General features: G+C 38.1%; 1 long non-coding RNA gene across 1 annotated transcript in view; it reads right to left on the bottom strand.

Moving 5' to 3' along the window:
• LOC118670520 overlaps positions 1–15,838 on the bottom strand; it is a 55,170-nt gene extending 39,332 nt beyond the window's left edge. Inside the window, exons 1-2 of the long non-coding RNA XR_004972362.1 lie at positions 15,579–15,838; positions 13,893–13,952 (exon numbers count right to left, since the gene is read on the bottom strand). This is a non-coding gene — a long non-coding RNA (uncharacterized LOC118670520). The remainder of the gene's footprint in view (positions 1–13,892; positions 13,953–15,578) is intronic.
• Between the last annotated feature and the right edge of the window lie 1,018 nt (positions 15,839–16,856).

The following is a 16,856-nucleotide window of genomic DNA, read 5'->3' as shown; positions in this document are numbered from 1 at the left end:
TAAGATTCCTGAGTCAAGGCTAAGCACTATCTTCTCCCCTAGTCACAGCATGTCCTTACACACTCTGTCTGTCTCATCTACCCCAGAGAGAATTTTCAGGGGGGAAGCTAGAGAAGATAAAGGTTTGGGGGCTTCTGAACCCCTTCCTGAGCTTTATAAGTGAAATTTTATACGAGTCACATTCACATCTATGTATATTCCAGCCAGTGTAAATGCAATACAACATCCAAATCCTATATAATAAAAGGCTAATATGCAAATTGACCAAACAGTGGAACAACCAGTAGGGGGAGCACCTCTCAGCCAGAAGCCCTGAGCCAGGCTCACAGGTGGCGAGCACAACAGTGGTGGCGAGAGCCTCTCCTGCGTCTGCAGCAGTCAGACATCCCCCCAAGGGCTCCAGGACTGTGAGAGGGCACAGGCCAGGTTGAAGGACCCCCCCCCCCCACCACCACCACTATACACGAATTGTGTGCGCTGGGCCTCTAATAAAAATATAAAAATTAAAACAATAAACAAAGGCATATCCAGGTGTATCAAGGGAAGAAATTAACTGTCTTGAGTTTTGGACATGAATCTGTTTCCATTCATAGTACCTCCCTTTTTGTTTAGGACTGAGTTGACACAGAGAATTATAAAGAAATAACTACTTTCTCAAGGAGCTTCAGGAAGGGTGGGATCCAGAATTGCATAGCCAGGGGCTCAGTCCAGGCAGGGCTACTAGCTTCTCCCTGGGAAATCCAGGCACAATTTCTAATACAGCAAAGCTTTATTTTGTGCATCTGAAAAATGGGGATGTAATTGAAATTTTTCCTTCATAATGTTATTGTGAGAATTACATGTTACTTGCAAACAGCTTGATTGTGATGCTAGTGAAGATGAAGAGCCACTCAAGCTATAGGAATGGGCCTAGCCAGGGGTGCTGCTCGGACCAATAGCTGTTTTCAGTATATTAGCATCTTCTGGGACAGGGCCGGCTGCCGGGTATGTGACTTGTGCTTCGCTCAAAGAAAGGCTTTGCACTTGGTTAATGCTCTGCTGTTGCCATCCTGACCTTTTTAATTTTTAAACAAGAAGAGTCTTATATTTTCATTTAGAAATGGGCCCTGCAAATTATGTAGCTGGTCCTGCCTGGGGAGCAGTTAAAATTCCCAGTGCCTGCGCTCCTCTCCACAGAATTTAAATCAGAATCTCCGGGGCTGGGATCAGAGATTCTTCTTATTTTTCAAAGTCTTCTCTGTAGCAAAGTTGAGAACCAGGGCCTTGGTATCTGGTTGATTCCTGGCAGTCCAGGGGACTTTTTTGTTGTTGTTGGTATCAGGGGTCTATACAACCTTGGAGGAGAAAACGTTTTTAGATATGAATTTCCATCGTAAGGAACTTAAGTCATAAGGGAACTAACATATATTCTCTAAGTTTGAATCATGTCTAGTATTAGGCTGCACACTTTGGAATGCCTACCAGTATGACTCCTTGTTGGAGTCTGAATGTTACTGGACAGGGACAGGTGGGAGCGGGTCTGCTTCAGGCTAGCCTATTGTATGTGGGTTCTTGACTTTGTGTAGGAAAGATTTCCCAGATGGGTTTGAGAGTACATTTATTAAAGTGGGGACAGTGAAACAAAGGAGGGAATCAGGGTAGAAGCAGCAGCAGGAGAGAGCCTAGGTGGTGTTGGCTTTGGCTCCCTAGGAACATTATAGGAAAGAAGCGAGCCAGGGAGGGGCTGTTGTTGGCTCACTGGGATGTGAGGGTCACAGTGACAGAAGTCACTGCTTTGGATCACTGGGAAGACAGAGAAAGGGGGGCCTTGGAGACAGGCTTAGGGGGTGAGCCCGGGTTGAGCTGTCTTTGCCCACTGATCCCCTGGTTGCACATTCATGCCCAGGAAGGGGTATGGGTGTGATCGAGAAGGAGCCAGTGTTGAGTCTTTATCCTGAGGGCTTTTTATCTTTTTGTTTTTCTATTTTTTTTTTGCGGGAGAGAATCTTAGGGGAAGGTTTCAGTAGAATATTCATCAACTTGCCAGGTGTATTTTTAATATGCTGATGCATCAAAATGAGCATATAGGGGAGTTTTGGATTATTCTTTAGTCTTAAGTTTGGCTTAAATGACTTTATCCCTCCTTGGGTTTAGCTGGCATGAACAGCATTAATGGGGTCTTTGTTCTCTATTTTCCCAGGTCAGGGTGATTTAGGCTGTGCATTCTCTGGTTAGGGAGGAGAGGCATAAACCCTTTGCTCTCAAGTGTCCTTGGTTGGGGAAGATAAGATCTTGCAATTCACAACATGGCTGCAAGCTTCCCAAACTGTTTGGCCTTGTTTAAGTTTCTTGTCTTGCTTCGCTTGTCCAGGAATTTTCCTAGTTTCTTACTATCCTGCCCCAAGACCATAGGAAATACTCTTTAATCTGGAAAACGGGGCTTAAAATAAGACCAGCTTCATATGGTGTGAGAATTAAATGAGCTAATTCATATTAACTGCCTAGTAGAAAGCCTGGCACGTAATGTGTTTAATAAATGTGAGCTATTCTTCATGTTATGATTCCTACAGGTTGCTTTGGTTTGATTTGGAATGGGATTCTTTGGTGACCTAAAAGATTCCTGTCATGAGAACACAAGATACTTGTTTCAAAGTCCATTTTTAGCTTTTCTTTAGAGTATAGACGTATAGGAAGCATATAGTCAGAGGAGGAAGTATAATGGCTGATACCAGCCACATCAGAGCACAGAAGCAAGCAGTGAATAATTTACTCATCCTGCCAAGCTGTCAAATTATTGAAGAGTTTCCCAAAACAGCATCTGACCGGTTTTTCAGACCCTCCTCTTTTAAAGAAGACTTGGCTAAATGGAAAAGAAAAAATGTCCTTAGTCCTTATGCTCTGTTTATACCGTCTGTCACGCCAGCAACATCTCTCCATCATCAATGGATGTACTTAGATTTGTTCTTTAATCTTTATTGATCATTTTTGTTTATTCTGATGTCTTTCATTTTTTTTCTAGGAATATGACAGAATGGATGCTACAATTTACTTTGTTCAGAGCTTCAAATACTGCTATGTTGCAGCCAGATAGGTTTTAAGCCATAGAGGAGGATGAGGACAAAAGGAAATATCCATATTTTAGGGCGTCAACAAGCCACAGACAGACAAGCTTAATTCTGCAGTTTGAAATTTTAATTTTCTATTCTCCTCCATTTGAGAGACGGCATGGCATTTTGCTAGTACCACTGAGGGGCGGGGGAGTTGTAAATGACTTTTTGGTGGAGAATTACGAAGAACTGTGTAAATATTAATTTAATTAGAATTCAGCATGAAGGCTAAAAGCCAGAAATTATATATCTGCCTGATACCTGGCTGACATGTTTACTTGGCACGCACGGCCTCACCTGGCAGCACTTCGGGATCACTTGGTGAACCTCAACAAATCACACTGACCAGCCAACCTGGAATCCCTGGGGACTGAGTCTGGCGCATCATTTTTCCCCTTTAAAACAGGCTTTATTTTATTGAGAGCAGTTTCAGGTTCGCAGCAAAATTGAGCAGAAGTCCAGAGAGTTCCCATATACCCCTTGCTCCAATACATGCACTGTCTCCCCCATAGTCAGCATCCTGCACCAGAGTGGTCCATCTGTCACAACTGATGAACCGACATTGACACATCATTACCACTAAAAGTCTGTAGTTTACACAGCAGTACACTCTTGGTGTTGTACATTCCATGATTTGGACAAATGTACAACAAATGTTTTTCATTTTCACTGCCCTAAAGGTCCTCCATATTCAGCCCATCTCCCTATTAGCACTTGGCATTCACTGATCTTTCTACTGTCTCCATAGATTTGCCTTTTGCAAATGTCATGTAGTGGAACTCACATGGTATGTAGGCGTTTCAGATTGGCCTCTTTCATTTAGTGATATGTATTTAAGATTGTTTCATATCTTTTCCTGGCTTGGTAGCTCTTTTATTTTTAGTGCTGAATAATATTTAATTGTCTGGAATTACAACAGTTTATTGGTCCATTCACCTATTGAAGGACCATTTTGATTGTTTCCAAGTTTTGGAAATTATAAATAAAGGTGTCATAAAAAAATCTATGTATGGGGTTTTTGTTGGATGTAAGTTTTCTTTTTAATATACATTTTTATTGATTTCAGAGAGGAAGGGAGAAGGAGAGATAGAAACGTCAATGATGAGATAGATTGGGGACCGAGCCTGCAACCGGGGCATGTGCCCTTGACCGAAATCGAACCCGGGACCCTTCAGTCCACAGGTTGACGCTCGATCCACTGAGCCAAACTGGCTAGGGCTGGATGTAAGTTTTTAACTTATTTGGGTAAATACCAAGGAACACAATTGCTAGATCATATGGAAGTATGTTTAGTTTTCAAAGAAACTGCCTGACTGTGTTGCAAAGTCCCATTTTGCATTCCCACCAGCAACGAGTGAGTTTCTGTTTCTCAACAAGCTCACCAGCACCTGGTGTTACCAGTGTTCTTGATTTTGGCCATTCTAATAGGTGTGTAACAGTATCTCATTGCTGTTTTAATTTGCATTTTCTTGATGACATATGACATGGAACATCTTTTCATGTGTTTATTTGCCATCTGCATATCTGTTCTGGTGAGGTATCTGTTCAGGTCTTCTGCTTATTTTTTAATCAGGTTGTTCATTTTGTTGTTGTTGAGTTTTAAGAGTTTTTTTTTTATTTTAGATAACAACCCTTTACCAGATATGTCTTTTGCAAATGTTTTCTCTCAGTCTGTAGCTTGTCTTCTCATTCTTTTGATGGGGCAACAAATTAAAAGAATAAATTTCCCCAGGTGATTCTAACATGAAGCAGCATTGAGAAGATGGGCCCCTGCTAGAAATAAGATGGATTCTTGTAGAACTCACACGTGTGGCATGCTTTAAGGTCCTGAGAAAGTGCTAAAGCAGTTTAAAAAGAGACTATGTTTGATTCCGGTTGAACTGTACTAGTATCTGTAAGCAAACAATAATGTTGATGTTTAGTTAAAAAAGTACATACAAACATACATTTGACCATGTAGGTACAAGTAAACCCTTTGTCAGTAGAACTTTCTCATTCTACCAGGTAAAAGCAACTTCAAGGCTTCTAGCTCTGTGACCCTGAGCCAATGCAATGCAAAAACAGTGTGGCTTCTTTTCCTCAGTGATGTCACGAGTAGGCTTTCTTCACTTAGCTCTAAGTTTGAGTTCCCCTTGCACACCTCAGTTAGACCTGAGCTCCCCTGAGAAGCAGCCACCTTAGCCTTTCTTCATTCCCCAGCCAAACATGGAGAGTCTTTCTTCATTATTGTCTGTGCAAGGCAACCCACTGCTGCCTGCAGATTCCCAAGGGATGTGATATTGCCACCACAGACATGAATATCTATTTCTGAAAGAGACTTCTGCCTTGAATCCTGACCTTTAGAGAGCTGCCAGCACAATTTAGAAGGAATTGCCAAGGGCTCCTTTACAATAATGCCTAAAAGTTCACATCAGTCTGGACTCTGCCTATTTCTTCTGGGTATGCCACCTGGTTCCTGTTAGATTCTGAAACAAAACAGCCTTCTAACCTACGAAGACAGCTCTTCCAGGCCAACTCAATGTCAGGTGTGACTCCATAAAGGGAGAGTAGGAAGGGGAAAGGACAGAGGAAGAAAGCATTTAATTATTCAATAATGATGTAGGGTGAGCTTCCCAATAAAAAATCATCTGGATTAACCCTGTGATGCTTAGTTATATAAGTCAGATCACGTCACCCCTCTTCTCAGAAATTGCCAGTGGTTTCCCTGGTCCACAGGGCTCTATGGGGTCTGCACCTATTTGGCTCTGCATCACAGTCTCTTGCTGCTCACTGATCTTCTATTGTATTGGCCTCCTAGCTGCTTCTGGGACACACTGAGCACCTCAATTTTAATGACTACTTCCTGGTCTGCAAGTCTCTTTCCCCAGATTTCAGCATGGCCCTCTCTCTCTTTCTGATGGGAGAGAAAAGCTGACCCTCCCTATTTAGAACACCTTCCCTACTCACCTCTCCCACCCTCTCTCCCCTCACCCTGCTTTATATTTCTTCACAGCACTTATATACTCCTAGCACACCATAGAGTCCTTGGTTTATTGTCTGCCTTCTCCTACTAGAATGCAACCTGCAGTAACAGAGGCTTTGTCTTGGCCATGGCTGCATTTCCAGTGCCTGGATCATTGATTATCAAACCTACACTGGTATCAAATAAAATTTCAGAAGGTGTAGAGCTATCTTTCAAATGATACCTCTTGGCAGAGGTCTCTCTCTAGAATGCTAAGAACAGCTGTTTGACATTCCACTTGAATATCTCAGTCTGTTAATAGATTATAAGCCAGAGTAGGGCAGGGACTCTATCTATTGTTTTGTTCACCAATTTCTCCTTAGCACCCATATCTATAGCCAATGTTCAATAAATATCTTCTCCCACTTCACAATCATAAACCTGGGAGTCAATCTTGACTTTTCCCTATTCTTCATCTTGTGCATCGAATCATATATCAATTCTTGTGGATTGTATTTCAAGTATATCTATGAAATATATACATCTCTCTCTTATCCTATGGCCATTACGCCAGTCTAGGCTTTGCATATCCATAGTATTCTTAGTTAACACAATTTCTGATACAAAATATCAAAGATTATGTATTCTGGAAATAGAACCAGGGAACCTATACAGAGATGCCCCTAATGTAGACAGTCTTTACATTTTTAACATTGGGAACTTTATGGGATAGGGTTTATTTTTTTAAATATATTTTATTGATTTTTTACAGAGAGGAAGTGAGAGGGATAGAGAGTTAGAAACATCAATGAGAGAGAAATATCAATCAGCTGCCTCCTGCACATTTCCTACTGGGGTTTTGCCTGCAACCAAGGTACATGCCCTTGACAGGAATAGAACCTGGGACCTTTCAGTCCCCAGGCCGATGCTGTATCCACTGAGCCAAACCGGTTAGGATAGGGTTTACTTATTTTAATGTATGCCACAGGTTGAGATTATTTTGGAATAGGGGGTTCAGATAGATATTTTATGAACACTGCCTCAGAAGATAAATGTTTAGAAATGACCCACGGATATACTGCACATGAATAATGACAGAATGCAGCAAACCATTCTGACCTTTTAGCATATTGACAAAATTGGGAAAAGTTGGGAAAAACACACCCCTAAAACTCTCCTCATTAAAATGTGTGTTGAATTTTCTGATGCTCAGCAAGAGAGAGCAAAGAAGCTGACTTCCCAAAAGGCTTTCCCTAACTTTCAAATAATGAGTCGTTTAGAAGGAACATCTGTTGCATATAGAAATGGACTAGTGTGAGCAAAAACATTCACTGGAAAATAAGTTTGAATCTATATCACAGGCAGTTTCACAAATAGTTTCTAAGACTAAAATAAAAAGAGATTAGATTCAGTTCTCACGGTTACCAAACCACAGGTCTGTTTGCATCATACCGAATGTGTTGTTTTTGTTCTATTATGAGCTCTTATCTTTAAAATTCTCCAAGAGAGAAACAATTAAAATGAAATTCTGAATGTCATTCTCATCTGATTACATGCCACCCAAAATTCTGTTCTCTAAAGTCAGCATGCACCTGTATTTGTTTTTCTGAACTGTAGTTATGTTGACAATTACAAGACCATCTTTTTAAAATAGATTCTCAGTGGCATTATTATGTGATAGAAAGGTAGTAAGCTTTGCAGTCAGGCCTAATTTGGATCCTGTCTGCCACTGATAAGCTGTGAGAATAAGGAGTTATGTCTCTTCAATTGAATGGGGTTGCTTCATGCATAACATGGGAAATATATATACCTCGTAGATTTGCTGTAAAGAATATATGGGTATTTGATGCAATTATTACAGAGTAGTTCTAAATGTTTTTCCTTCCATCATCACAAACTCCAGGTCAACTCTAACACAGCCTCCTCAAAAATACCATGGGAGGCAGGACAAGGACAGAAAGTGTTATTGATGAAAATGCATTTTCCAGTGGTCCTCAGACCCCGTGGGTAGCCACTGTCAAATTTTGTTTTCTGATGAATGGTGTTTCAGAGGGGATCTAGTGTACTTGATAATCAGATTAGAGGGAAAAAGTTTATTGACCTTGTGCTTGACATTTTATTGTTCCTGAAAATACCAAATAATTAAGGGTTAATATGCCAGTTATTTACTGACTGACTTATATGATTCAGGTATTTTTATACAATAGTTCATTTAAACCTCAAGACAGCCAGATTTAGTTTGTATTTTTAGCATCCTTAATTTAACAGAGAGGAGCCCTGGGATGAGGAGTTGTGCTGACTGAAAGTAAGTGGCAGATTCAGTGTTCCGATTCTAAGCACTTTTCATGTCACTACTCCATCTTCCCAAATCCTATCTTTTTTGAGATGTGTTAGTGTTTGGATGCTACAGGGTAATTTAACACACCATAATCAGTATATTTATATTATGATTTAAGTAATTTGCTTTCCTTTGCTCCCTTCTATTTTCATTTCTAACACCCACATATTGTCTTTTATTACTTTAAAAATTTGATTCCAACTTCATGTCTAAATAACCCAAGCTCATACTTCTAATTTGTAGTCCCCCTTCTGTCCCTGTCCCCTATCTCCCTACTTCTCTTCTCCTTTCCTTCCTTTGGTCATGGCAGATAATTAACTATTATATATGCATGTACAACTATGTATGTATAGAAATGTATCGAAGAATTCCAGATGTCCAGTCAAAAATAATGCAAAGACAAATATAGCCTCCTCAGTTTACCTGCTACTAGCACTGGGCCATGTATCATTGATCTTGTAAAATATGTACATGCATCTCTGAACTACAGCAGCCTGGACACTCGCTTCTTCCATGTCTTCTCCATGGTTGGGGCATGTCTGTCCAGGCCAAGAGTCTAAAGCCTGTCTAATGTTAGATGCCTACCCTCTACCAGTAAATGAAATAATATCTAATAAGTCCACTGGCAGCTCTTTATTCCTTTTCCTTCTGCATAAGCAGATTTTATCTAATTTTCTTTTATTTGGGAACATTTCACTAGCCATTGAGCTAAAGTCTTTGGGGACTATTTATGACATATAACATGAAGAGCTAGAAAATATTAAATCACTAAAGAAAGGGACAAAGGTGGAGAGAATTGAGAATGGAAAAGAATGAAGGGTCAACACATATACAAAGTTAACTGTAATGAAATAAAATGAATTCCAGTGAAAATGGATTCCCATGGATATATGTGTTCTGGGTCTGGACTAAGTTTTTTAGGAAAAAAGGAAAATAATAGTGCTTTTAAATGATAAACAGTTAAAGGAATATTTGTATAAAACTTTAAGAAACGAAGATATTAGTTAAGAGGAATTTTCTCTTGCTCTTTTCCATGAGAATATCTGCCTAAAGTGCTTTTACTTGGCTTACTGATCCCTAGGCTCTGTGTTTGGTTAGAAATCTCTCATGCACATAAATATCACCTGTGGGATAATTTCTTGAGGTTATGCAAGGTGAACAACCACATCTGAGCTTCTTTATGCTGCTGCTGCTGTCCTAAAAGTATATGTAATCTGAAGGCATGCTACAAAAGTACATCCCTACAAGAGTACACTAAAAAATATACTAAAGGTTAGTGAAGTATGACGTTCTAGTTGGTAGTATCAACGTATCCTAAAAATGATGGAGGTCATCTATGTTACTGGAGTAAAATCCTCAAGCACCATGACATATATACAATAGTGATATGTCCTGTATTCCTTACTTTCTTTTTAAAAAATCTTTATTGTTGAAAGTATTACATATGTCCCCATTTTCTCCCATTGACCCTCTCCAGCCAGCCCCCCAACCCTGTCCTAGTCTTTCACCACTCTATTGTCTGTCCATGGGTTATGCATATATTCATACAAGTTCTTTGGTTGATTACCTCCCACCCACTCACCCACCATCCCCCGCCTTCCCTCTGAGATTCTGAACTCTGTTCCATGTTTCCGTTTATTTTGTTCATTAGATTCAACATGAGTGAGATCATGTGATACTTGTCTTTCTCTGACTGGCTTATTTTGCTAAGCATAATATTCTCCAGGTCCCTCCATGCTGTTTCAAAGGATAAGAGATCCTTCTTTTTTACTGCTGCATAGTATTCCATGATGTAACCACCACAGCTTTTTATCCACTCATCTACTGCTGGGCACTTGGGCTGTTTCCAGTGTCCTGTATTTCAAAAACAGCCCTTGTTCTCATATCTTCTGCTACCATATCAAATATAATGTACATGCTATGGCACATGTCTCAAATTTTGAAATAGGAAATAATATTAAAGCATACATGGATAAAACAACAAATAAAACAAACCAGAGGGTGTGGGGGGGTAGGGATCAGAAAGGCTGGAAATAATAAGATGACAAAAATATACCAGGAAAATATGAAAGTAAAAGAGAGTGTGGCAGTATTAATAGAGAAAACATACATTTCTATGAATCACTATAATGTATCTTTTATGGGATGAAAGTATTAAGTGAGACAGAGATATTGCATATTTCAGAGGACAAAAAAGATTTTTATATCAAACAAGTAGATATGGCCTATATATATCTAAATGCATAGCTATGAAATGTGTAAGGCAAAAATATTAGAAATATAAGAATAAATACATGTTTTTCAGAAATTAATTGATAAAAAATAAAAAAGGAGAGAGCAGATTTAAATAATATAATTATCAACTCATATAGAGACTTCTGAACTGAGAATATACAGCCATTTCTACATACATGGGTAGAGAAAGTCTCACTAAGAAAAGATACTACATATTATTAGTCCACTAAACATAAAAATTGTTTTTACAATGGATGTAACAAGGACTATTTTATTTGATCATAATGCAATCAAACTAAAAATTGAAAATGTGTAGCAAAAAATCTAACCATTTAGAAATTTTTTCTTTCTAAATAAATTTTGGGTTGAAAAGAAAATCAAGAGAAATTAAAATTTATATTATATGCAAGCACAAATGAGAACATGATTTGATCATAATCTCGATATCAAAACCATGTAAAAACAGGGCTCTCACTGCTTATGTGATCTGACACCTGTAACACAGCAATAACCACCTAATAAAGACCCCCCTCAAAAAACCAGGTAAGTACAACACATAGGCCTATTATATATACACCCAAAGCCTGCTAGACCAACTCCAATGATACAATTCTGTGTTTATTTGAAGATGTTATATTGCAAAGGCAAAATATAATAACAAAAATGTTAGTTGTCTAGATTCAGATTCAGCATATAAAATTGGTATCATTTGCTATACATCCAGAACAATCACTTTAAGAAGTCAATGGGAAAAATCCCATTTATAGTAACAACCAAAATAAAATTCTTAGAAAAAGATAAGTACTCAAATCCTATCTGAAGAAAACTGTGCTACTTTAGTGAAAGGGAAAAAGGGAGATTTGTATAAATGGAAAAGCATACCATATTTCAGCATGGAAAGATTCAGAATTGTAAAAGTTCACAAACAAATTCAAAATTTGATTAATTTTAAATTAAACTCACAATAAAAGTTTTCAAGGAATTTGATGTCTGGATTTTAAAATTTTCTGTAGGAGAACATGAATAGGAAATATAGTAAGAGGAAAATACCATCCTCAAATTTCAAAATAAGCCATAAAACTAAGGTAATTAAAATAAAGTGGCATTGGGGCCAGAAATACATAAACAGATTAAATAAGATGAAGAATACAGAATCTATCTTGTATATATGTATATGTTCACCCTGTATATATACATCCATCTATATATATGGCTATATATATAGTATATATTAAATACAGAACCTATCTGTGTATATGTAAAGTTTTAAATATTATGGTATCAACCCTAAGAAATTGTCCCCCAAACAACCGTGGGCAAGTTGTCTGATTTCTGAAGGCTATTGTCAGAGGACCTCACTCACCTAAGAATGAGAATGTACGACCAAGAATATGAACAATGCATATGATACATGGGTACTTCCAATCACTGAGGAAATTGCAAGTTATTTAATCAATGTGTTACAATTGACTTTCTGCTGAAAAAAATATTAACTCTCATTTCTCTCACCATATTCTATATAGGTGAAAAACGCAGAAATAAAAATTGTACTAGAGAAAAACAGGGAAATATTCTTACTGCCTTAACATGGGTAAGGTTTTCCTAAGCAAGGCAGAAAACAGACATTATAAAGGGAAAGATTAAGAAGTTTTGCAATTAAAGAATTTGAAGCTTTTGTACAATAAAAGATAGCATAAAGCACAAATGACCAAAAGGGAGGAAAGACAAATGACCCAATAAGAGGAAATATTTGCTACAAATACAACAAAGAATAAATATTCAAAATATACAAAGAATTCCTATAAAGCAGTAAGAAAACTCAATCAATGAGAAATAAATGGACAATAATAATGAAAAATCAACTTATAGAGAAAAAGGGACAGAGAGAGGGAGAGAGGGAGAGGGAGAGAGAGAGAGAGAGAATACTCAGTTTTATTAGTAATAGGACATTGCAATTTAATGTGATTTTTTTTTGACCATCAGTTTAGGAAAACCTTAAAAGTTGGGGTGTAAGTATAGAGAAACAATTACTTTCACATATTGCTGATTGGAGTTTGAATGTGTACAATCTTTTTGGAGGTCAGTTGAGCAGTATATATTGGCAATTATAATGCCCTTTGAGTAATTCTGTTTTTAGTCATATATCCTATATGATTGCTGGGAAATATGTATAAAAACATCTTCATGATTATGTTCATTGAAGCATTTTTTTGTGATGGTAAAATGCTGAAACAACCCAGCTGTCACTGACAGGTGAATGCAATTAGATCATGGTACAGCCAGACGGTGGAATAGTATGCAGTTGATCAGTGTTCACCAACTTGAATAATCTATGGATCTTCTCTAAAGGGATTCAAAAAAACCCCACTAATTCCCAAGACATATCTTTAAGTACAGACTTTAAAGATATAAAATTACCTTAAATGGAAAAGATCAGGTTACAGAGTTCCATGTTTAATATAATATTTTTAAGAAAACAAGCAAACAAGCAAGCCATATATTTGTTCTCTTTCTCCCTTTGAGTGCATAGAAAAGACTAAAAATACATATCAAATTGTTATTAGTAGTTTAGATTGAGAGAAAGTAACATTAAGCAGTACTTTTTAAAATTCTATATGACTCTGCCATGTTTTATTTATGTTTCAATAAGATTGTTTTCTGTAGTTATTCAATTTTTTAAAATAAAATAATTTCAGGAAAAAAAACTCTATTACTTTAGGATTTATTTTTAATCTTAAAAAAATTTACCCTGGAGAGGATTTATGAAATGTATGAAGCAGATCAAGCCATACTTAATCCAAATATATGAATATAAAATGAATTTTTCATTAGTGACCTCTGAAACCAAGTAGTTTATATGCATGAGAAAGTAAAAGATTCTTCATTAGCTTTTTGACATGTTATTTGTCACTCTAGCTTGCTATAAAATATTGTTTTCTGCCTATTCTATGTAATGCTGCGGACAAAAATGTTCAGCATTCATTTTGTCACATATGAAAATAGCCCCATGAGAAAATTTAATACTATGAGCCAAGGCGCCTCAAAATTTCCTACAGTTTGGGGCTCAGGAACAAAACAGAGGGGAAGACGAGAAAGGTTAAAGTCCATGCAAGTCATCTTTTGTTCCAAAATAAAATATATAAATTCCTAACTTGGAGGGCAGGAACTAACATTCCCCATTTTATAGCTGAAACAAATTTAGAGGACTTCCGTGAATGAAAAATCTGAATAGCTTATCCTGCCTGACAAGTGGCATATTAATTCATAGTTTCTTATTGGTGATAAGACTTACCCAAGAAGCAGGAATCAGGGGAAGGAGTGAAATGTGTTGAAGAAGGGTGCTTGTACTGATCTGAAAAAAAATTAAGGTCAGATTAGGTGAGTAACAATTCACATAGTAAGAATTAGGTTATATTGAGAATTTGAGCTGTCAACATGTTATGAGGGGAGAGGGCCCAAAGATCTGCCTGCCCAAAGAGGTATCTTCTTCCATCCTTTTGGAAGGGCCTCTTGAAGTTGCTTGTATTGTCATTTTCTCCAAAGAGCTCTAGCAAGTAAATTAATGGCTCATTGGATGGCATGATATTTTAATCTCCTTTATAAAATAACAATTTATTTTGATATTGGTGTCAGTATCTGGTGCTCTACCTGCTATAGCCTGGTCAAGGATTTCCTTGTGAAGTGGGTAAAGTAGGTTCAAGTAAATTAACATTCATAATCTACAGTTGGGTAATGACTAAGTGGCAGAATAAAGATTCAAACCTGTGCCTTTAGAATCTCAATCCTGTTCTTTATTGACCCTTACACCATTTATTTATTCCTTTCCTGAAATCATATGAACAACTTTTTTTGCCCATTAATATTCGTTGACATTCTCATACTTGTTCATAGTTTGTAATTTTGCCATAAAATTCCCTTTTCCTGAAAATGTATCTTTCAACTCTTTTTCTCTCTCTCAAGATTTTACCTATTTTAAGGACCTTTCTTACTTGGACCTGTGCAGTTCAAACCCACATTGTTCTAGGGCCAACTGCACTTGCACACTGATGACAGAAATATTTAAAAATTGTTAAAAACTTGCTTTCCAAAGTAGCTCAAAATGTAGAGAGACTCCTGCAATTTTCTAAGTGTGTGAGCTACTCCCAGGTGATTCTTGGTCCCTAGCTCCTCTCTTTTCTAAACCTATTTCCTCAGAAAAATTATCTCCCCAAATAATTACATAGGCCAGGATTGCTGGCTAGCTACCTGACATTCATTGCCCCTTCATTCTTCCCACCAAAACCCTGATTTTGCTCAGGTATCCATCCCTGAACCACATTTTCTACACAAATAAGAAGAAACATACACAACTGCTGGTACCAAGGATGGAACATAATCAGCCTAAAGAAATCAGCTCCTGGCTTTCCCTTGGCAACTGTTACTGAGGCAGAAGTGGCTTCTGACTTTAGCTGGCTCAGTCAGACTTATATTCCATTCTTGGGCAGTAATTTCTCTCTCTCCCCATCTGGATGTGAACAAGAGACTATCCCGCTGCTACAGGTGCTGCTGGCAGCCACCTTGTGACCAAAATGAAAAGGATCCTTAGGATAAAGAAAACACTCTATAGCCAGCAGAGGAGAAAAATAGAAAAATCTGGGTTCCTGATATCCTGTCTTGAACCATTAAGTCAAATCACCCTGTGGTTGACTGCTGTATTTCTTATTATGCGAAATAATAAAAAGTTCCTTATTTCCTGATGAGTCATGGCTTCTGTTACTGCAGTCAAAACCATACCAACTAATATATTATGGGAACAGCTAATTATGAAGACGGAGAACATAAAATTCTGTGTTGTACTTTAAACAAAACTTAAAGTTAACCTGACTCATTTAGCGCTTTGCGTAATTGTTATCGCACCACATAACTAGGTATAAATTATAGGCAATGAACACAAATGACTAATTTTCCAGGGAGATGGTGAGAGAAATGAAAAGCATACCTCGTGCAGAATTGTGGAGAGAAATCTTGTATGCTGCTTCCGAGAAAGGAGCTACTCATAAACTTGTGGTCGATACTCAGCTCCCAACTGGAAAAAGCCAGGAGGCACTGTCCTGGGCACGTTTCACCCAGCTGGAACCCAGCAGTCATCAGGCAGTAGACATGGAATCCGCAGCACCGTTCTGTTGGCGCAGGTGCTGGAGCCAGCGAGTTCTGAACTGCAAGAGCCGATGGAGTACCTGTCTTTCTCACTCTGCTTCATCCAAGTTCCACACCTGGATTCCCAGAATTCCTCAAACTAGTTCTTCGCTTGTCCTTCTTTCCCAATCACGCTCCAAGGGGCTGGTTCCAGAGAAATTTCCGCAATCAGCCACAGGCCATGTCAGGATCAGTCCTTCCACACAACTCCTAGGCTCTGTTTGTGAAGGCTAAATTAAAGGCCTCGCTAGCTACACTCTTCATCAAGGGAAATTTATTTCAGGTGCCCTGCTGCTGCTCCTTGCCAGTGCAACCTGATGGGAACAATCCCAGAAAGCCCCATCAGATCTCCCTAAGTTCTCATCTCAGGTGAGGGGCATCAGGGCTGTGATTCCCAGAAGCCCTCTGGGTCCTTATGTGACTCTTCTGAGATCATGACCTGATCAGGTTACAGAAAGTTTTGTTTCACACAAACCTCAGAATTTTGACTTTCCTGCACTGAGACAAACAAGGAGTTTTCTTGGGTGATCTTCACTGGATAAAAAATGTTAAAAATGCACATAAAAATGACACCCAAATTATACACATGTATATATGTGCATGTGCAATCAGATCATTACACAAATGCTATATCATTTTCATGGTCCCATGGAATTCCATCTATAAGACTGTTATAATTTCCTTAAGCTTCCAATATTGATTTTTCAGATTGTTTCAATTTTTTATCTCATAAATATTTCAACAAATAAATAAATATTGCAATAAATACCAGATACAAAAGTTAAAATGTTCCTGTAACTTTTTAAAAATTTAATTCAGCCTTAACCGGTTTGGCTCTGTGGATAGAGTGTCGACCTGCGGACTGAAGGGCCCCGGGTTCGATTCCGGTCAAAGGCATGTACCTTGGTTGCAGGCACATCCCCTATAGGGAGTGTGCAGGAGGCAGCTGGTCGATGTTTCTCTCTCATCAATGTTTCTAACTCTCTATCCCTATCTCTTCCTCTCTGTAAAAATCAATAAAAATATATTTAAAAAAATTTAATTCAATTTATTGGTTTAGCACTGGTTAATACCATTAGGT

This window comes from Myotis myotis, unplaced genomic scaffold (genome assembly GCF_014108235.1).
Source record: "Myotis myotis isolate mMyoMyo1 unplaced genomic scaffold, mMyoMyo1.p scaffold_m19_p_16, whole genome shotgun sequence".
Taxonomy (NCBI): Eukaryota; Metazoa; Chordata; class Mammalia; order Chiroptera; family Vespertilionidae; genus Myotis; species Myotis myotis.
This window is presented reverse-complemented; position numbering and strand designations above follow the sequence as displayed.